This window comes from Polypterus senegalus, chromosome 9 (genome assembly GCF_016835505.1).
Source record: "Polypterus senegalus isolate Bchr_013 chromosome 9, ASM1683550v1, whole genome shotgun sequence".
Lineage (NCBI taxonomy): Eukaryota > Metazoa > Chordata > Cladistia > Polypteriformes > Polypteridae > Polypterus > Polypterus senegalus.
Window position 1 is genome coordinate 25,879,056 of NC_053162.1, and position 22,730 is coordinate 25,901,785.

At 39.1% G+C, this 22,730-nt stretch overlaps 1 protein-coding gene across 2 annotated transcripts in view; it reads right to left on the reverse strand.

The window, feature by feature from the left end:
- The window catches only part of brinp1 (bone morphogenetic protein/retinoic acid inducible neural-specific 1), a 621,084-nt gene extending 600,607 nt beyond the window's left edge, over nt 1-20,477 (reverse strand). The window contains exon 1 of one of the 2 annotated variants that reach the window (XM_039762747.1): nt 20,049-20,477. The gene's annotated coding sequence lies outside the window, so the exon portion shown is untranslated. The remainder of the gene's footprint in view (nt 1-20,048) is intronic. The other variant, XM_039762748.1, reaches the window with a different exon arrangement.
- Between the last annotated feature and the right edge of the window lie 2,253 nt (nt 20,478-22,730).

Consider the following 22,730-nt stretch of genomic DNA (forward strand, 5'->3'; position numbering starts at 1 on the left):
TATATGAAATATATAACTGAGATGCATTTCTCTTGATAAGCCGACTCAGACCATTCCGAAGTGAATTTCTGTTAGGTCAATTTGCAGAGATTAATAAACACTTTATTGATGCTATGTAAGATCGGGTTTATACTTCACACAACGTGATCTGCTTGCCTGTGGACACTACTGCTATGCAAGCATCGTACTGTTTATACTTTATGTAAAACTGGAAGATTCCACCAGGTGGAGAAAACAGTCTTTCGCTGTGTTGTGAATTGCCTGAGACAACCATTAAATTCCCAGGACACCTTGCCACAATATGTGTGAAAAAGATGATGTTTAACAATTACATCCATCAATCCAGGGATACACACATTCCAACCAGCAATTGCAAGCACACACATACACTTGTGTCACTTTAACATTGCAAAATCCCCAAATCTGCACTTCCTTGGAAGGAAACCAGAGCACACTGTGGAAACCCACCAGGAAAAACATGCAAACTCCAGGCAGGGAACACCAGGGACATGACTCCCTACTGCCAGATAGTAACGCTACTGCTCTGCCACTGTGCTGCACCCTCAAGTGGAATTATTAGCAGTATTGATTACTTAAATGAAGTTAACGATTACTATATAAAATGTAATATGCAGTACATGCTTTAACATATTTCATTATGAAAGTGATATCAAGTACAAATCGGGATTCTACATTTGCAGAGAGCTGGAATATCATAACTTTAATGTGTTCTGTTTGGTAATTGCTCCTTGCCGCTGCTGTCAGTGCAGGAGGAAGTCCCAGAAGCACGTAGACATTAACAAGTGGCTCAATTTTAAGATGACGTTTACAATGTTCTACTTTAATGAGAGATATATCTCTCTCTCTCTCTCTCTCTCTCTCTCTCTCTCTCTCTCTCTCTCTCTCTCTCTCTCTCTCTCTCTATATATATATATATATTTTATATATATATAGAGAGAGAGAGAGAGAGAGAGAGAGAGAGAGAGATACATACATACATACACACACAGCCACACACCCACACACCACCACACTTTTTAATAAAAGGATAAGTGTCTATGTGTCTGTCTATGTGTCCATTGCTATGTCTCTATCATTCCAAAAGATGGAGCATCACAAACATTTTTAGTAATAAAATGCATTACATTTGTTATTCTAACAGATGGAGCATCGCAAATATTAACACTGCATTTACGGATCCTATCTGTCCCTACTAGATAGTGCCATAGTGGCCATTGTGTTCATGGTCTCTACATGTGGCAGTACTACTACTATAGGAAGTAGCTTTGCTGCCTTGTATATCCAAAACATCCTATTCTGTTGTTTAAATGCATATATCACAGGTACATATCAGTTCTTCAGTGCCATCCCATTCTAATATTTCTGCACTTATCTAACACCCAGCATGCTTTTAAAAAGCTCTGTGGCACAACAGCACTGAGAAGTATAAACCTCCACTCTGCAGTGAAGAAGGAGGTAAAGGATGCCGCATTAAGCTCTCTGCAGCTCAGCGTCTCTCTCTGAAGTGACGACATGTGTTGTATTGTTGCCTGGTGCACTGCTGTTTGACACCATTAACTCCAAATGGAAGTAAGGAGACTTGCTACGTTAACACTCTTCTAAAGGCTGCAAGTCACGCAGAGCAGAGTCAAGATGGATGAAACACCTGTCCGCACAGGTGCCCACACCCTTGGCATAAAGTGTGATTGAGAAAAATGGATGACTTAGAAAATAAAAGCCATACTTTATTACTGAACTGTGTGTGTGTGAAGAATTAGCTTCGTTTTACTGAATCGTCTTCTTTTTCAATATTGAGCTGAACATTACTTAGCTCTGTTACCTCATGGACCTAGTGGCCTGGTGTTCAGTGCTACCTCTAGCTGTGAAGGGCTTATACGTTTTCCCCACACTTGTGCGGATTTTATTACTCCAGTTTTAATCCGATATTCAAACGTGATACCAAATTTCTGTGTTACTGTGAGTGTCGATGAGTAGGTCTGTGAGAGAGCAGGACCCTGTCTGTGGCATGGCACAAACTGACACCATAAAAAGGAATAAATCTGACGAAATTTACTTTACAAGGCTTCACATTAATTATAAAGCACAAAACCGAGTGCAATAAAAGAACATTAAAAGAATTAAATATACGCTAACTCATTTCCTACCTCACATACTGTATAACCTCTGTAACAACGGTCCTCAAGTTCAGTCATGGGGTCCCAATATGGCTGCAGGTTTTCCTTCAAACCCACTTTCCCAATTTAATTGGGTCGGTCTTACTTTGAATTGACCTAATTGTTTAATTATCTCACCTGTTTTTTCTCTTATTTTGCATTCACAAAATGTGCTTGAATAATATTTACAAGTAAAATAAACTGGGAAGATTGAATTTTCACCATAGCCTTGAATGTTAATTTTCTTTTCCCATACTCTTTTTAATTCACATTTTCTCCTCTTGAATTTGCTACCTTAATTGCATCCAAATACTGAGGATTAATAACAAGCAAGGACAGGGAGAGGTGCAAATAACACTGATAAGGAAGCCGCTACTTACTTGCATGATAATCAGTGAAGAAGAGTTTGAATAACGAGAACATTAAAAAAGAGCAAAAAAAAAATCACCTTAGTGTCGCATAAATGTTATTACTTTGTTATTACTTTGTAATATCTGAAGTGATGAAAAAGGCAGAAACTGGGAAAGAACAGCTTTGGCCTTAACTTACTCACTCTGGTGCATTTGGTGAACCAGTCTCAGTTATTTTTATCCCATGTCCTTTTATTTGAACCTACTGGCAGCATCCGCCATCTCTCCTCAGCTTGATTCACTACAAGTACAGTGTCGCAATGTGTCGCAATTCCTTGGAAGGAAACCAGAGCACACTGTGGAAACCCACCAGGAAAAACATGCAAACTCCAGGCAGGGAACACCAGGGACACCAGGGAACGGGTGTCGAACTCCAGGCCTGGAGTGCCACAGTGGCTACACGTTTTCATTCTACCCCTTTTCCTAATCAGTGACCAGTTTTCACTGCTAATTCACTTTTGTCCCTTCATTTTAATAGCCCTGTTAGAAGGATTCAGTCCTCTGAATTGATTCGTTTCCTCATTAAATGGCAGCCAAACAGAAATAAAGCCTGAAACGAGGCAACAGATGACCAGCTAAACTGGGGCTTCAAACTCCAACCAGTTTCTTAATGTGAAGCCGATGCTTGCTGTTAATCAAACCCGTTATTCAATTCCATGGCTTGCTGCTGCTCTCATTCTGCCACAGCAGACATTTCCAAATCTGTTGATTTTCTGTTTATCATGAAAACATTGTCAAAGTGTTTTGGTGAGTTGAGAGATCAGCCTTACTGAGACCTTCACCTTTCTTTATTTTCAGATACTGTGTGATGGGCACAGGTGTAGCAGCTTGTTATTGTTTGGCTGCTAATTACAGAAAAGAAATAACTAAGAGGCCTGAGTCAAGTTAATTAAAAGATGTAATTAGCAGCAAAACTGGCCAGAAGATGGTTAGAATGAAAACCTGCAGCCACTGCAGCCCTCCAGGACTGGAGTTTGACACCCCTGCTCTAATGCGTGATTTTAGGCATGGATGCACAATCGCAAGTTCAATATGGTGCATTTGGTACACTGCACAGGTGTTTAGGCCAACGATGAGATGTTCTTCTTGCAATTACTTTGTCTACAAAGAACATTCAGCAGCTGAAGTGAAATGTGATCCATGTGCAAATCCTGCAGTGGATGAAAGTGTGACTGGTGACGAATAAGCAATGGAGAAATGGATTTTCTGGTAGTCCTAGACTGTGTCATACTATTCAGTAGTAAGGTATTAAATTACATTAAAAACATGTACAATTTAAAATTATTGTAATATTGTATGTTACAAACTCACAGCATGCATACGAATATCTATTTTAACACCGTTGCATAAAGTACACTGAGTGAGTGCTTAGGGGATGAGAAATGGTGCAAGTAGTTAAGGGCTGATGAAGGCAGAAGTCCAGTTAAAATCAGATGTTGGTGGGATGGACACCTTCCGTTACACCGGCCCTTATTACTGAACTTGAGGACTGCTCATTTCGGCTTTTATAACACACAAGAAAACAGGACACAAAACTAGTCGCTGCATTTTAGCATTCAGTGCCAGTGGTGTTTCTGTCTGCACCGTTTGTCACTAAGGGTCAGTAAGGGGGCAGACTCTGCAGAAGCAAAAAAACAAGTTTGAGGCTATGAAAAAGACACAAACTTATTCATTTCTTCCAAATATAAATATCATGCAATCAAAAAAAAATCTTTGGATTTAATTAATTTCATTATGTTAAGTTTTTCCGTTTAATTAATTAGGTAAATCCTTATTAAGAATAACTTGCAATGTTGAAGGGGGAAAAAATGAAGAGGAAGAAGATGTTTACTCAATATAGGTACTTATTTTAATATAATGAAATTCATTAAATCACTTTGGATTTGTTTAACTTTTTACGTCAAGTTTTTCCACCTAAATAAAATAAGTAAATACAACTGAAAGATAATGTTTACTAAAAATATTTATTTAGTAAACACAATGACATTAATTAATTAGGGAGTAGAGTTGGCGAAGGTGGATGAGTTTAAATACTTGGGATCAACAGTACAGAGTAATGAGGATTGTAAAAGAGAGGTAAAAAAGAGAGTGCAGGAAGGGTGGAATAGGTGGAGAAGAGTGTCAGGAGTGATCTGTGACAGATGGGTATCAGCAAGTGTGAAAGGGAAGGTCTACAAGACGGTAGTGAGACCAGCTATGGTATATGAGCTGGAGACGGTGGCACTGACCAGAAAGCAGGAGACAGAGCTGGAGGTGGCAGATTTAAAGATGCTAAGATTTACATTGGGTGTGACGAGGATGGACAGGATTAGAAATGAGGACATTAAAGGGTCAGCTCAGGTTGGATGGTTGGGAGACAAAGTCAGAGAGGTGAGATAGCTTTGGTTTGGCAGAGGAGAGACACTGAGTATATTGGGAGAAGGATGCTAAGGAGAGAGCTGCCAGGAAAGAGGAAAAGTGGAAGGCCTTAGAGAAGGTTTATGGATGTGGTGATAGAGGACATGCAGGTGGTGGGTGTAACAGAACAAGATGCAGAGGACAGGAAGATATGGAAGAAGATGATCTGCTGTGGCAACCCCTAATGGGATCAGCCAAAAGAAGAAGAAGAAGAATGACATCAATCAAATCATGCAACAATATTAATGCTAAATGCAAGCTATCTACATACATCACATATAATTCATTTTCATATTATATTGTCACTGTTTTATTTATTAAGTGTGTAGCGGTCACACATTACCACGTAAGCTATGTTTTGATTAATTGCATTTTTGCGTAATCTTAATATTAATTACACTGTTGTATTGGAAACAAAGAAAAAGAAGCTTCTCTGATATCGGGAGGGTGATGTGCATTAAAAAAGTATCTTAAATCATCTTCCACATCTCCACAAAATCTACGGCATTTGGAAAAAAAATCAACCTACTCAAAGTCTTTAACATTCTTTCCAAGTATACAAAGATGTGGAGAGCCCTCGGAATGTGATGCCAACAAAAGGGGCAGTTCTTTATGCAAAATAGCATTCTTTATGCAAATGTGGGATCGGTATGTACGTAAACGTTTGTACGTAAAAATTGTTTTAAATTCAGTCTATTTAAATTTTGAATAAGATTAATATAAAGTGAGTAATGACAACAGCCTCTGAGACAGATTAGGCTTCCGTTAAAAGAAAATAATCTGATTGCTTTGTTTCAATACAAATTAATTGGGTTAGTATGTGACATCTAACACATTTAAGTCATTGTAGCTAGAAAAAGTTAAGCAATGCTAGCAAACATAATTATTTTAAGGTAAAGTAACTTAAATTAAATACATAAAGTGAACATCCCCGGTAGTTCAAATTTTTTAGCCCTATTATAGTAGCACCTTTTTTCAAATGCAAAATAAGAAAAGTAATAAGGCCAGCTAATTCAATTTTAGATCAATCAGACGCAAGGCTGACCCATACATTGATTTGTGAAACTATTTTGAACAAACGCCTGCAGCCACAGTGATACCCCATGTCTGAACCTGAGAACCACTATTCTGTAATACAATTATATTATAAATCACAAATAAACAAAAGCTCAGTGCTGCAACTGCAACCCAGCATCAAGGACATTGAAATTTTGCCCTGTCTTCTGTCTTCCAACTTTTATGTAATCAAAATCCAGGACCAATGTGTGAAACATTTTTTAGTTTCTAAGTACCTTTAGTCTTTGAAGGGGATTCTTTTCTGTAGTAATGCTGTAGTCATCTCCAGTATTGCACTTTTCCATTATTTTATCAAATATAACATAAAATACATAAGATGTATATTTCTGTTTATTGTTAACACTTGAATTACATTCTCTTGTTTCATCCTGATTTTATTTACTATCAGAGAAATAGACTGGGTACTAAAAGCTAGCAAAATCGACACTATGAAACACGACCAATGCTACAAAAATTGAAAACAATAACATCATATGTAAAAATATAGTTGAAAAGAAATTTTAAAAATAACAACGGAACCAGTAGTAATGCAATAAATAATATCATTCCATTGGGGAGTAGCTGCATGAGAACAGCAGCAGTATGTATGAGTCTATTTCCCAGCACTGATTTAAAAAATTATTTAAACCACCTTAATTTATTATTATTATTATTATAAATTGCTCAATGTATTTATGGCCATTGGAAATAAACTGTTTCTGAATCTATCAGCCCGTACTTTCAAAGATCTATAATGCTGACCAGGGGGCAATAGTTCAAAGAGGTGGTGACCAGAGTGTGAAGGATCCTGAGCACACATTTCACATCATGTTCTTGCAGAGTGAGTGTGTGGATTCTGGAGGCTGTGTGGGCAGTGTGATCATGTTGGGCCTCCTTACCTCAAACCTAGCAAAGAAATGGTTCATTTCCTCCACCAGCGAGGCATTGGAGCCAACAGACCTGGGGTTGCATGCCCTTGTAGTTTTTTTAATGTGCTGAATTCCTTGCTACACCACCTGAGGGTTATCCTCTGTGAGGTGGTCTTTTATTCTCCTGTTAAAGGCCTCTTTGGCTTCTTTGATATCTCTCCTCAGGTCAGCTCTGGAGGACCCTGTCACATGACCTGAAGGCAGTGTTATGTTTAATGTCTTTTGACATCCAGGGTTTTTGATTTGGAAACTCCTAGATCCACTTTGTGGAAGTGACATTATCAGCACCGTTCTTGATGTAGAATAGAACTGTTTCTGTATATTCTCGATAGATAGATAGATAGATAGATAGATAGATAGATAGATAGATAGATAGATAGATAGATAGATAGATAGATAGATAGATAGATAGATAGATAGATAGACATTATTTGTCCACAGGGGAAATTGGGCTTTGTCCAGAAGCTCATTAAATAAATAAATAAAAATAGTTTATATTTAGTTACAGCAAAGGCATACTTCTGTTGGTAATGGAGCCCCATGGGTATTTCATGACATACTTCTGTTAAATAATTTGTTATCTGAAACTACTCAGAAAGCATGTGCAGCATTGTTCATTATGGTACTCAGTTTTGTTTTCATTCTCTCCACTTAGACAGACAACACTTTACAGTATTTGTCCCAAGGGAGAAATTTAGCTTTTTGCATAAGATCAATAAATAAATATTATAAAAAACAACAACAACCCCCTTAAAATACCCACCAGAATAACTAAAAAGAAACAAGAACTTCTGAGCATGTATTCATAGACGCAGTCACAGTGAGCCATCTATGGTTTACCATTTAATGACTTTGAAAAGCATGTTGATTTATTGTTTAATTAAATATTTCTGGGCAGAGTGTTTCAGTGGTGACACACCTCAGTTTAAAACATCTACAGAAGAACTGGCTCCTAACTACAGGGTCACGGGGGTCTGCTGGAGCCAATCCCAGCCAACACAGGGCACAAGGCAGGAAACAAACCCCGAGCAGGGCGCCAGCCCACCGCAGTATTTGACTATATATTTGTAATTTTTCCATGTTAACATTCACTAAAAGAAAATTAGCATAAGATCCTCTAAATTTCCAGTTGTATTTGTAGTTAAAATTGTTAGCCTGAGAGTTGATTTACTCATCTTCAGAAACTAATATTAAAGAGATGCACATTTAACAAATTGCTAGCACTGTAGACTTTTTTTAACAATTTCTCTTAAAATTTCAAAAAACATAAAGTTTTCTGTTTATGTTTCAGCATGAAATACATCACACTCTACAAGCACCAACACCGATAAGTTGGATTCATTGGGAATCCTGTGCTTAACTTTACTTGCTTAAATTTCAAATATAATCGGAAAATATATGTGTATAAACACACACACACACACATATGAGAGTGAGTCGAAATTATGTTAACATTTGCATGGTGGAAACAATTTATTCACAAAACATACTTCATATGTGCAAGATGATTTACAGGAATGTCTCAACCTGTTTGAGGTATCCAGGGAAAAAAAAACAACATCATGAACATCAAAATAAATCACAATTTAACATGGCCAATGATCATCTGATGATTATTACATCCACACAGTGTACAGAAAAAATCAAGAAGGCTGATAGGATGTCAGGATATACAACATGATGTATAGAGTTGAAGTCAAGGAACGCTCTGCTCAAGTTACATAACATACTAGTGACGCCACCCCTGATTAAAATTATGAATAGAATTAGTAGAGTGGATCTAGGCTGTTACTTTACAATTCTTCAACAAGAACACAAGGACAAAGAAATGTATTAAGGGAAGATTTGCACAAATGTTACAACGTTTTTATTCACCCAAAGAATCCATAGACACAAAGGATAAACTACCAAGAAGTGTGGGGGATTGTAGCACTTTAGGGGCCTTCAAATCTCGACTTGATGTTATTTTAGACAATCTAAGCTAACAGGATGGATGAGCTTGTTGGGCTGGATGGCCTGTCCTCATCACTACTGTTCTGATGTTCTAATATGTCTCACAGTTGGACTCGGTTCTTGAGAGCTTTGAGGCATCAGCGCTTAACCACTCTGCTTCCTTGATCAACTTTTCATTGTATTACACAGCAGTCATAAATGTATTACAGACAACATTTTCAAATGAACATTTAATTAGCAGACACTTTCATTCAAAATGGCTTCCAAATCATGGATGTGTTAAGCCATATGAGCACTAAGTCACTGGCACTGTGGTCAGTCACTCCATAGGTGCTATTGAATTAAAAACTGAGAGTTACACTTGGCACTAAATGTAGAAATGTTATATGTTAAATAAATGAAATAAATGTTTTCATACATACAGATCACACAAGTTATAACTTGTATTTACTCACTGGAGGCTTTTAATATTGTAATATTGAGTTTAGTATTGTATACATTAATTACATAAATGTAAATGTAAAATCTCGATAATTCCACTGCATGCATGGAGAAATTATATATGAAAGGCCAAAAACTGAATTTTTATATTGGGTAAAATTTTGATTTGTGCATAATTAAATTACTTTACAGTAAACATAATATAAAAAAAATTAAAATAATCTTGTGGCAAATATGAAGTTTGCACATTATGAAGGCTTCACTAGTGACACAAACTAAATGAATCTAACCAGATATTTTCTATCAATTTCCATGCAGTCTTCCATTTATCAGACTCTGTTAGACCAGTGGAGGATTGTGGGAGCGAGAGCCCATCTTGGCATTTGGCAGCAGCAAAAAACCAACCCTGGGTGGGGTGACAGTGTATCGGAGGGCACGCTCGTGCACACTCCAATTGGGCATATTTTGAGTTTCTGCTGAACATAACATAAATAAATTTGTGATGTGGGAGGAAAACTGGATTATAGAGGAAACATGAAAAGGAAAAAAAAAACCTCACATATACACAGAGAAAACATGTCAACTCCACACAGACAGTGACCACACTCTTAAAAACAACACTTCGTTAGTGGCACTTGACTGGGTTGTGTGGCTCCTTGTAGAACCCTTACTTGATAAAGAACTGGGATAGGCTCTTTGGTGATGAAATTGGTGCTTTGGCCTTTGAAAAGGCCCCTAATATGTGGACAGAAACAGAAATCTTTAATGTCTAGTAGGCTAAGATGAGAGATTGTAACAGGTCAGGAAAACCTGAATTTAACCTGTGGTACTGCATGTAGCAAGAGCCCTTTTAAAAACCAGAAACCCATTGGGATTTCACAAATTTTATATCAGTGTACCCATTACGGAACTCAATAAAAGATTTATTTCTGGAAAATTCACACGGATAGTCTTGTCAAGATCCAAAAATGGTTCCCGTATAGCAGCACTCAGAAGAACTATTTTGTCACCTTTATTTTTTGAGCAAGTCCGACAACTTGTAATTGCTTTGTCCTGAATATGTATGACGTTAATCTGCATCCAGCACTGCAAGCAGGTCCTCCAATGTACAGGGAAAACTTGAGGGTTGGTGGCAGGATTGGCACTCCAGTCATCGTAAAAAAAAAAAAAAACTCACAGTGCTCCAGTGTGGTGCTGTGGTGTCACCCGCTGCACTCGGGTCCCAATCTACAGTAGGTGGTTCATCATGTGGTGGGCTCAGCAACGCGCTACACAGGCTAAGACCTAAGACTTTGGAGCTTTGAAACAGCAATGTGCCATGATGGTACCCTCTAACTCAATTACCATTGTCACATTTTCATGGTATCTTTTGCAGCAATCAATCCTTACAGTAGTGGCTGCACAATTATGTACCAACTATTTAGAACTTCATCCAAAGCAAATAAACTAACAGTGTGAATTAAAGTTGTTTGCATAGATCAACAACTGGCATTCTGGCTGGTGATGAAATTCAATTCAATTTTATTATCCCGAGGGGGAAATTTGGTGTGTCAGCAGGTTTCACAGAGAGACCATGACGTAACACTAAAAAGCACAGCCATCAAATATAAGCACAGTGCTGATAATTAAAATATAGCTGTGAGCATAATGTTTATGGTGAAAACGTTAGATCAAACAAATTAGGCCTAAAATTAAACCAACGTTTAGACTTCACTGATGGCTGATATGAACAACAACAACAATATTTATTTATATAGCACATTTTCATACAAATAATGTAACGCTAACAGTTAACCCTCTTGACTTAAGCCTGTGGGTGTTTATGAAAGTTGAACTCCTTTAGAAGATTAACAGCAGTTGGAATGAAGGAGTATTTGAATCGGTTGCTTTTTATTCTTGGAACCCTTGAACGTGTGACTTGTCTGATAGAATGCACCCTGCTTGGTTATTAAACAGGTCCATGAGATTGAACTGTTGCAACCCTGTTATTATTTTTTTTTTTTTGCTTCATTTTACAATTTGATCTATTCTGTTTATTGTTGCTGACATTAAGATTTGTAAATTAAGCCAGCAGAACATAAGTAAAGATAGACCAATACAAGATTTTTTGTTTTATAAAAGAGCATAATGGCAGGACTCACACTAATAAGACTTGGCTTCCTTAAACAGTAGAAGCGCTGCTGTCCGTTTCTGCATATGAATTATATATTTTCATTAAGATTCAGTTTGCAGTTTATGATTGTCCCCAGTTACTTATAACGATCAACAATCTCTATTGCCTGGTTTTTGGTGAATGTTTTTTTCAGGGGTGAATGTTGTTTCTCATGAAATCAACTATTAGTTCCTTAGTTATTCTACTGTTTAGGTGTACAAAAGACTCACCACATGATTGAACACAATTGTCTACAACTGGACCAGGACTGGCTTCATTCTCATTCAGTAGGCTTACAAACACTGAATCATCAGCAACTTTTAGGATGAACCTCTTTTCAAATTTACTGTAGCAACCATTAGTGTAGAGGATGTAGAAAAGAGGTGAAAGAATGCAGCCCTGAGGGGACCCTGTAGATGAAGACAGCGTCTCAGAAAGACAACCATTGACTTTCACTCTTTGAGTCCTGTCTGTTAAAAAGTCAATCAGCCTCCCTACACTCTTACAAATGCTGGCTCCTTAATGACACTTCATACTTTTTTACTGGGTTGTGTAGTTCCATGTAGAACTATTGCTTGACAAAGCAGCATTTCATTCTGAGATGGGTTGTTGGCATATGAAGTTGGTTCTTTGTGCTTTGAAAAACTTCCTAATATGTGAAGAAAATGTGTAATGGAGTACTTAGCAGGGCACCAACAGATTAGGAAAACCTTCATTTAGATTGTGTTATTGAATACAGCAAGAGTCTTTTTAAAATCAGAAGCCACTGGTATTACACAAATCTGTTACCATCTATCCATGTTTATGGAGCTTGTTATAGATTTAAAAATATAAAGGTTCTTTATAGGACCTTCATGTGGATGGGTCTTTTTATAATCCTTTATTCGCCATTTACAATTTCTTGTATTAGGCATTTGTCATTTTTTCACTCACCCGACTTACTCTCCAGAGAGATTTTTGGGCTCAGAGCACAGGGTCAGCTATTTGCACATCAGCCCCAGAGTAATTGCAGGTTAAGGGCCCAATGGAGTGGCATTCCTTCTGTCATTGCTGGGAACCTTCGAGTTACCAGCCCAGATTATTTAGACAGAGAGCCACCACTCCACTCCTTTAAAAAGCAAAAGTGGCATCACTCTACAGAACTACACTGGAAACTTTTATTTTAAAGACTGTAGCAAACTGAAGTCCAAATTCAAATCTTTTATACTTCTCTATGCAAAAACCTGAAGAGAAGTCTACAAACTGGAGCCTTGTGTGAAGCGTGATGCCCTCCAAATCATTGTGTAACAGACAATGGCATCCTCTGGACATCCCTTAGACTGGTAGGCAAACTGAAATGGATCTCATAAACCCTGAGTTTTCTCTGTTAGCTTCCTCTGTGTAAGTTTTTCAAATGATTTCATAATCAATAATGTCAGGTCCACTGGTCTGAAGACATTTGAGGTTTAAAGGGTTTTTGGTTTTAGCTACTGGAATTACTGTAACCAAGCCACAGGGGATGCACAATCCAGTGTGTTTCTTCATGCTGGTCCCAATCCCGGATAAATAGGGAGGATTACATCAGGAAGGGCATCTGGTATAAAATTTTGTCAGATCAGCATGCGGACAACGATACAAATTCATGTGTGTGAATGAGAGGGAGGTCAGTGGAATGGTGAGGATGCAAGGAGTAGAGTTGGCAAAGGTGGATGACTTTAAATACTTGGGATCAACAGTACAGAATAATGAAGACTGTGGAAGAGAGGTGATGAAGAGAGTGCAGGCAGGGTGGAATGGCTGAAGAAGAGAGTCAGGAGTGATTTGGATATCAGTAAGACTGAAAGGGAAGGTCTACAGGACCATAGTGAGATCAGCTATGTTATATGGGTTGGAGACTGGCACTGACCAGAAAGCAGGAGACAGAGCTGGAGGTGGCAGAGTTAAAGATGCTAAGATTTGCATTGGGTGTGACGAGGATGGATAGGATTAGAAATGAGTACATTAGAGGGTCAGCTCAGGTTGGACAATTGGGAGACAAAATCAGAGAGGAGAGATTGCGTTGGTTTGGACATGTGCAGAGGAGAGATGCTGAGTATATTCGGAGAAGGATGTTAAAGATAGAGCTGTCAGGCAAGAGAAAAAGAGGAAGGCCTAAGAGAAGGTTTATGGATGTGGTAAGAGAGGACATGCAGGTGGTGGGTGTAAGATACAGAGGACAGGAAGATATGGAAGAAGATGATCCGCTGTGGCGACCCCTAATGGGAGCAGCCAAAAGAAGAAACTACTGGAGTTACTGTAGCCCATTTCCACAGCTTTGTAACTTTATGCTGTTCTAATGACATCCTAAAGAAAGTAAATAATAGAGCTGAGCTGCTCAACACAGGATATTAAAAGCCTTCCAGTAAGATAGTTTGCTCCTAAACATTTGTTTATTTCTAATTTTCTAAAAATGTTCTCTTCTTCCTTTTAACTAAACAAATCTCCCTGTAGCATCATAAGGACTCTTAAATGGATGGCATGGTGGTGCAGAAGTAAACATTTTTGCCTCACAGCTCCCAGCCTGATCATGTTAAATGGTGACTCTGAGTGCGTCATGTGGTCAAATGGGGTTGCTACTTGTCATACATTTAGTGCCACCTTGATGGACCCTGTAGTGCTCTATTACAATGAGCACATTCATGTTATATAAAAGGTCATATAATACAAAAATATAGATTTCTATGTGCATGTTAGATTATGTTTTCTGTTTTCTTTGAATCACTTGATATTTGAAGTACGTTATATGCATGACACCATAAACCTACAAAGGACTGTGCCATTTTCCAAGCCAGCTTATCAAGGGCAGAGTCACAGGATAGCTGCAGCTTAACCTAGCACTCATAGGGTGCAAGGCAGAAACAGCGCCTGGACAGGGCGGACACACACATGCCAACACACACAAACGACAGGGGCAATTCAGCAATGCCCATTCACCTAACCTGTAAGTCTTTGGACTACTTAAAAATAAAATGCAATTACACATTCAGTGACTTATTTATGAGGACCCACCTAGCAAGCTTGTGCTTTAGAGTCTTTACATTTACTTATTTGGCTAACGCCTTTATCCAAGGCGACATGTATGAGACAATTGGCTACATTTCTTTTGGATTTCAGGTCAAGTGACTTGCTTGGGTTTCACACAGTGTCAGTAGTGGGATTTGAACCCACACTCTCAGGGTTTGAAGTCCAAGGTCTTAATCACTACACCACACTGCCTGGTACCTTATAGCCCTTGTCTGACTGGGTGACCACCTTATCACAATGATGTCACAGGCTGCACTTGTCATATACAAGAAGGGACACAAACACAATCACTGATATATGGCACTTTGGCTTGAAAGAATGGTTAAGAGCAACAGATTGCAAAACACCAGTGATTACTGAAAGGAAGAAACCATGTAGGCAGTTTAGAAGCTTATTTATCTTGGATGGCACAATGACACAGTGGTTAGCGTGGCTCTCTAATGGATCCAGTTCCCTGGGTTCAAATCCTGCAACCTGTTCCGGTTTGTGTGTTAAATGGTGATGCTAAACAGGCCGTGCCTTTGTCTTTGGGCCCTGATGAACTGGTCAGCCATCCAGGATTAGTCCCTGCCGTGTGTCTGATATCAACAGCAAAGGCTTTGGGACTTTACATTTGACTAAGACAATGTTTCAATTTCCATGATTCACTTTCCATAAAAACATTTATCATTTTACAGACTGAGGGCCATAAACAATGGCTTCGGAAAGCATTCAGACCCCTTCACTTGTTATTTGCTGTGTTGCATCCTGATGCTAAAATCATTTAATTTCATTGTTTCCCTCATCAAGCAACACTCAATACCCTGGAATGACAAAGTAAAAATGGGATTTTAGAAATTTTGCAAACGTATTAAAAATTAAAAAAACTTGAAATTTCACAATGACTATCTATCCATCTGCCCACTTTGTCAGTCAGTGCAGCATTGAGAGGAGCTGAGGCCTATGCCAGCAGCATGAGGTGCAATGCAGGAACCAAAACTGGATGGGGCTACACACACAAACACACGCAGAGACATACATAACAACAGTGACATACTCAGAGTCAAATAAGACAGGTCAGACAGCCAAGCAAGCACATCTGTGGCAGGAACACTGGAGTACCCAACAGACATGAGGACAACATGCCAACACCACCCAGACAGTGACCCAGCATACTATATACAATTCACATATCATTTTTAATTTTACGGAAACTTTTTGGAATTAGGGAAGACTGAAGACACAAGCACAAAGTGGACACCAGACACACTCTTAAAATACTGGTTCTATAATGGCACTTTATTGGGTTCTGTGGTTTCATCATAGAACCTTTGCTTGACAAAGACCCTTTTCATTCTGAAAAAGGTTATTTAGATATGAAATTGTTTCCTTGGGTTTTGAAAAGGTCCTGACATGCAGACATAACAGAAACATGTAATAAATAGTAGGCTACCTATAGCAGCACACTTACAAATCAAGAAAGTGGGAATCATACTTTTAAAAATATTGGTTCTGTATTGGCACTTTACTGGGTTATGTGGTCCATCAAGGGATCATTGCTTGTCAAAGAACCATTTCATTCTGGGAAAGGTTCTTTAAATATGAGATTGGATCTTTGGGTTTTCAAAAGGTCCTGATATGCAACCATAACAGAAATCTTCAATGAATAGTAGGCTACCTAGAGCAGCACATGGACAAATCAGGAATATCTTAACCTGCCGTTATTGTATGCTGCAAACTCAGAAACCCTGGGCATTCACCGCTTCATGGCTATCTGTGGACCCTGTTACAGACCTAAATAAAGAAGTCTTTCTCTCCCTTATGCCATTGCCCTGAAGAACGACTCAGACACTTTTATTTTTAAGAGTGCAGCTTGCCAGTCCGCCCCTGCACACACTCAGTGTCACGACACACTCGCATCACACAGTGTTATGTTTGACAGCTACCCTCAAGAGGACTTGAAATATAAATTTTACTAATAAATACAAAACCCAATTCTTTGATAAGAATAAAGGGGTGCAGCTGAATGCACCTAAAAACCGTTACGGATAAACGCTTGAAAAAAAATCACTCCAGTTCATACTACTTCCTAGATCGTCCATTATTTGAGCAGAAACCAGAAGCGTCATTCATCTTCCTTCAAGCTGCCGTTGACGTACACCTTTTCAAAGAACTCCCCTCAGATGTCCCCAGAAACTTAATTACAACCTCGCCAATCTGTCAGCGGCTCTAAAGACGCCAAGAGGAGCTGCCGTAGCGAGTTAACCTTGGAACAAGCACAAACGCTTGGAGTTCCGTTCTGCTGTCAATAAACTCATTTGGCTGTTCCCCAATGTGTTTCGATCGCTCTCTCTCTCTCTTTCTCTCTCTCAATCTCCATGTCTCTCTCTCGCGCTAGCTCTGATTGTTTTTAAATGATAACAGAGAAGATGGCATATAAAAAGATGCTATCAAATGGTGCCCAGTGAAGTGAACACGCACCTCTCTGTGTAGCCAGTCTAGCCGCTCGGCCTGTTCCGGGCTCAGCTGACTCAGTACAATCCAGTCAAGAGAAACGGGAGGGCTTTCAGACAGTCAGCTTCTGATACTCGATCTCTGAGTAGCTGTTGTGTTTAGAAAGGGCACGTGTCAAAGCCTCGCATTAATGTCTTTCTATCTTCGCATACCCATTCACATCACTGATATCAAGTGAATACAATAGACATTAGCGTGGGCATATCAGTTTTGCATAAGGTGCGATCAGAGACACTAACAGAGTGTATCGGGGTGGAATAACAACCGTAAGAATTGTGAAAGTGGCGCGGAAGCTGCGCAAAATCACTTACATAACAATACCCACATGATTTCAGGGGATTTTGTGAATTCCGACGAATGTCTGTGCAGCCCGACACTTTCTGATAGACAGACAGACACGCAGGCTCACTTCAGACCTGTGATCGTGAACGCTCGCGTGGATCCCCGATCTTGCAGCCTGGCTAAACCATAACAGTTCTTGCCGACTCTTGGTAAACGTACCATTAAAAGGCAAACTTAAATCCAATGACCGGCGCCGATTATCGTACTAAAGACCAAGAGCTCCCCCTACAGCTATCAGGAGGGAAATCTCTAAGCAAACTTTTAAAAAAAGACAAAGTGTTTCATAAAGGCGGCTGGGGAAATCAACATTGTTGCACCAATCCGAGTAGCTTATACAGTGATTGCGGTGTCAATCATCTTTTTAAAAAAATATCACGAATGTAGTGTCGGGCGATGCGCTTTAGTTGCCCAGTGCAGAATAAAGTCTCCTTTTAAAAGTGGTAGGTGTATTTTGCGAAAAACAAAACTGCTAATGATTGCGTGCTGTTTAGATGCCTTTATTGACTAACTTGTTATTAAGCATATATGTCTATCTCTCTATCTATCTGTCTATTTATCTATATATCATACATACATACATAACTTGCATACGCTCTAATCCAGGTTCACGGCATAAATAATATATATTTACATCCCGCGGGGCATATACAGTATCACAGTATATATCTGTAACGCTAAAAGGAACAGAAATATAGAAAAAAAGGTCAAAGACAGGTTTCGGCTCCATGGTATTCATGCAGCACCCATTACTTAAACACAGCATAACGTTTGCGGGCCGGACGCACACTTTACACTATCGTTTGACATGCGGACATGCTGATCATAAAAATATATTTTAAATTGTACTTTTATGGATCTTTCTGAAAGTGTTATGTATCAGAAAGTCTTGAACTAAACTGGTTTAAAAGATCCCAAGAACATCTATTTGAATTTGTTCTGACTTCAGTGCCAATTCTCATAGATGCCACTTTCTGTGTGAAATTTGCATGTTCTTCTGGTGTTTTGGTGAGTCGCCCCGTCGGAGTCTCTGTGACACGAATATATATTTAGTGTTTGAGTGTGAGGACGGGGGTCTTGCGATTTACTGGCATTCCGTTTAACCTTCGGCCCTTGTCTAAGCACTCAACTGATAATGAGATAAGGCTTCTCAGTGTGCAGTTTACATGTTCTCGTCGTGTTTCAGTGAGTCTCCATGTGGGACGGCCCACGACACACTTATTATTATTATTATTAATTATTATTATTATTATAAGCATATGTGTGAGTACGGGGGTCTGACGGTTTACTGTCATCCCGTTCAGAATTGGTTTCTTACATATGCAAACAAATGATAATGGAATAAGGCTTCTCGGTGTGAGCGTACAGTCAGTCTCCACGTGGGACACTTTCATTATTATTATTATTATTATTATTATTATGAATTGACCCTGTATGTGTATGCGTAACGACGGGGGTCTGGCGGTGGACTGCCATCCCATTTAGGTTTGGTCCTATAGCCTTGCAATTTTTGATAACAGAATAAGGCTCCGGATCATTATGATCCTGTAATGGAAATTTATAAATAAAGGGAAAACATCCATGCAAATAAAATATGACTGACGGCTTGTTAGGATAGAATATTAAAGTTTGCTACGCCGTGCAGCATGTCTAAGGATGCGCATGTGTGTAAGTGGCTGTCTCCCGTTTACACAAAAACAGACCTTCTTCTAGATAAGACCGACTTTTTTTCCCATGTAAACCTATCAGTTACAATTTGCAAGGGAGTGGCATTATTTCTTGAACGAAAGATGAAGAATTAGCCAATTATTCCCAGAGCAGCCTCTCTCCCCCTCCCGGTTTGTGATTTAATACGTGTCTGCAGTTGTTGCCTTACTGTATTCCTATACTGTGCTAAACATCAGAAATAACGTGGACAGTCAGCAGAATCTTTGTAAACCTGTCGTTCTCTTTGCCTTGTGAGCAAAAGAGATTCTGCAGTTTTGAAAGCTGAAGAAGAGTAAAACACAAGAGTAAAACGGAAAAAAGAAACTAGAAGATTTCAAATGATTACACTATCTATCTATCTATCTATCTATCTATCTATCTATCTATCTATCTATCTATCTATCTATCTATCTATGATTGGCCTCAGTAGAAAAAAAAATTAGAGTCATGTAAGTGGAAGAGACGATGTGACCAGTCATTGGTCAATAAACAAGTAGTGCGTGGTCTGAAAACAGATCGAGTCCGGCATCTCTCTCTCTCCCTCTCATCCCCTCTGCCTTCCTCTCTCTATATGCAGTAATCGGAGGTACCAATAAACGCAGGTTATTAGCCTAGAGTTAGCACCGTTTGAATGTTGTGTTTATCAATACAGCACGCATATGCTTCTATTTTTATTTATGAACACGAAAGCTGCCACACAACCCTGAAATCTCACAGCATTAGAGCAAATGCTTCCATTTCGACTTTTCCTCCGGCTTTCTTTTTTCGCTACGGCTACATTATTATTTTGTCTGTATGACATTCTTGAATCTTGCCCGATTACATCAACAACTTCAGAGCTGCCTGCTTTCGTACAATTCATCAGCATTTAGTTACTGAATAACTCCGTCAAAAATAATGAATAGTCACATTCTCGGCACTTTCGAATGGAAATGTACATAAACTGGTGGCTTACCTAAATCTGATTCTCCCCTTCAGCTGGGATCTTAAGTCCCCTGTGTTTTATTTTGTGAGATGAAAACTTCTCTTGCTGAAGCTCTTGTATCCAGTGCTCATTCTGATAACCCGATCGGTGATGCTGAATTGCTGATGTTTCGGCAGTCCTTCTCATGCTCAAGACAGAAAATCCCTTTTTCCCCTTGTCTGATCAGGTTGCATGCACAAAAATACGCGATTAGAGAGAAGGAGACCAAATAAATCCTTTTTTTTTAATTGCAAGCGATCGGCAGATGAGAGGCAGAGAAGAAGAAGGGGCGATGCTAAAGCAGGTGGAGAAGTGAAGGCTGGGTCTGTGGGAAGGTGGAACTGAGTAAGAGTGGATGTCGAGAACGTGAAAAGGGATAGAGATAGGGGGAGGGACTGAGGTTGCAGTTTTGTGTTATTAGATGGTTGTGCAGACACTGAGGGGGTGGGACCGAATCTCAGAACTAAATATAACTGAATGGCACGGGGGTTGTTGGGGGGGAGGTGGAGGCGGGACCTGCCTCGAGGTTTTACGCTGATAAGCAAATAAGCGATTTTATTCAAAGCATAGGAAATATAAAAGAGAGGATCGGATCCATTAGGAACATGCGCAGGGATGTATGGCTGCTCTCCGAGCGTAAAGGTTCAGCAGTGGAGTACACCATTTTTGTACGGCTGGCTGCGAGCTACAATGTGAAATTACCTGGCATATGCTACAGTAATAGAAATTGTATCACATGCCACCCCCCCCACCCCAGTGCGTAAAATTACCAAAGCCTTGTGATCAATAAGGTACATTGACGTATGGTGCAACTTTTTTGCTTACTTGCTGCTGGTCAAGGCTGAGTAGCCTCGGAAACGCTAGAATAGCAAAAAGCGAATGTAGCTTATTTTGTGTGCGTAATCTACCAGATAGAGATCTGGGTTTAAAGCGAAACTATCTATATACATGTATATTGCACAGTGTAAAAGTGAAATCAAGAAGAAGGGAGAAAAGCAATCTGTCAGAAAGAGCTCCCACCGGCCGGTAACTAGATTGATTTAGTAAGCTGCAGCCATTCACAGCACGAAACAAAAAAAAGTCTGCAGGTAGTCAAATTGATTTCAAGTGCGCTTCTACTTGCACAATTGATTAAGCAATGCCTCCAGTGAAGAAATCGATCAGGGGGTTCAAAAATTCATCAGTGTCTCTGAGGTATATATTAAATAGTGCCAAAGCAATGCCGATGATCGATCCCGCTGGATTATCTATATGCTTAGACACATATATATGTGAAATAAAAACAACACTGTAAAGTCGCAAAATGTGAACTGCAAAGAGAATAAAAGCTTAAGCCACTGCAGGTACAAATGATGTGTATAGCCTCCAGAAACTTACTCTTTACGTGTTCGAGGTGTTTTTTTTTTCTCCGTAGTTTGCATTTACATAATTTTAAAATCTCATTATAATATTTCCTTCCTTAGAAATTACTAACGATTCTCTGAAAAGAAATCATCACGCAGCATTCAACTGTGGAGGCGCTATCAATTCCTGGTTTAAATAATGTCGGACAGGATGACGCTTAAAGACGCTGACCTCTTAGGAAAGCGAGGCGAAACGACCTTGATCATACTTTAAAGATTTGCTGATGGCTTTGGTAGGGAGACCTCGTTCTGCTGTCCTTTGCTCGTTCCTGCCGCCTTGGTCTGAATTTAGCAATAGCAAGCTTTTTGCAGCAGAATATCTGGCCCGCGATTTAAAGATGCAATGAACATTTTTACGATTTGCTAACAAATAAAAAATGGCCTGTCTGAACAGTTAATAGAGCACTTCATTAGCAGCGGAAATGCTACACTAAGATAGTGTACTATTAAAAAAAATGATATAGGTAACTACAATTTGAAAAAAAAGAAAAACAAAACGAAACGCGCTGTCCGGAAAAGTTTATTCTTTCCGCTTCTTATAACCGCGGTGTGCTGATCCTACAGTGTCATGTCATTTTGGGGTAGTTATGGGGTGCGACTGCAGCCTGTCCCAGCGGGTATAATGCGTAAGGTAGGGCCAAAGCCTGGACAGAGTGTCAGTCCAACTCAGGGCGAGTGGTTTAAATTGATTAAAAATGTAATACAATAATTCATCTTTTAAGTAGTTTCCCTCACAATATAACACACCTAAATCCTCACTGGTGCAGCCTATTGGTTTTTAGAAGTCACGTGACTAACTTTATGGAGGTCACCTGTCTGGGGTTTCAATTAATTGTCATATAAATGCACCTGTATCAGGTGTACCTGTTGTGGACAATCAGTATGGTGGTCTAACCTGTAAAATGAAGACATAATAATAATAATAATAATAATAATAATAATAATAATAATAATAATAATAATAATAATAATAATACATTTTATTTATATAGCGCCCTCCCCATGCTCATGAAAAAGAATAGTTCAAGAAAGTCCATGGTAAGTACAAGTCAGGGGATGGAGAGGATGAAAAAAAAAAGCAAGTCACTATAGTCAAGGGGTTTCAACTGTTTGCAGTTTAAATGCCACCTGTATCAGGAAGGTCCAACTTGCGGTGAGTCACTCCAAGCATCTCCATGAAAAGGTAATTGAAATGTAAAAATCAGGGGATGGAGAAAAGAAAATATCCAAGTCAATGAATATCCAGTTAAATCAATTATTAAGAATTAGA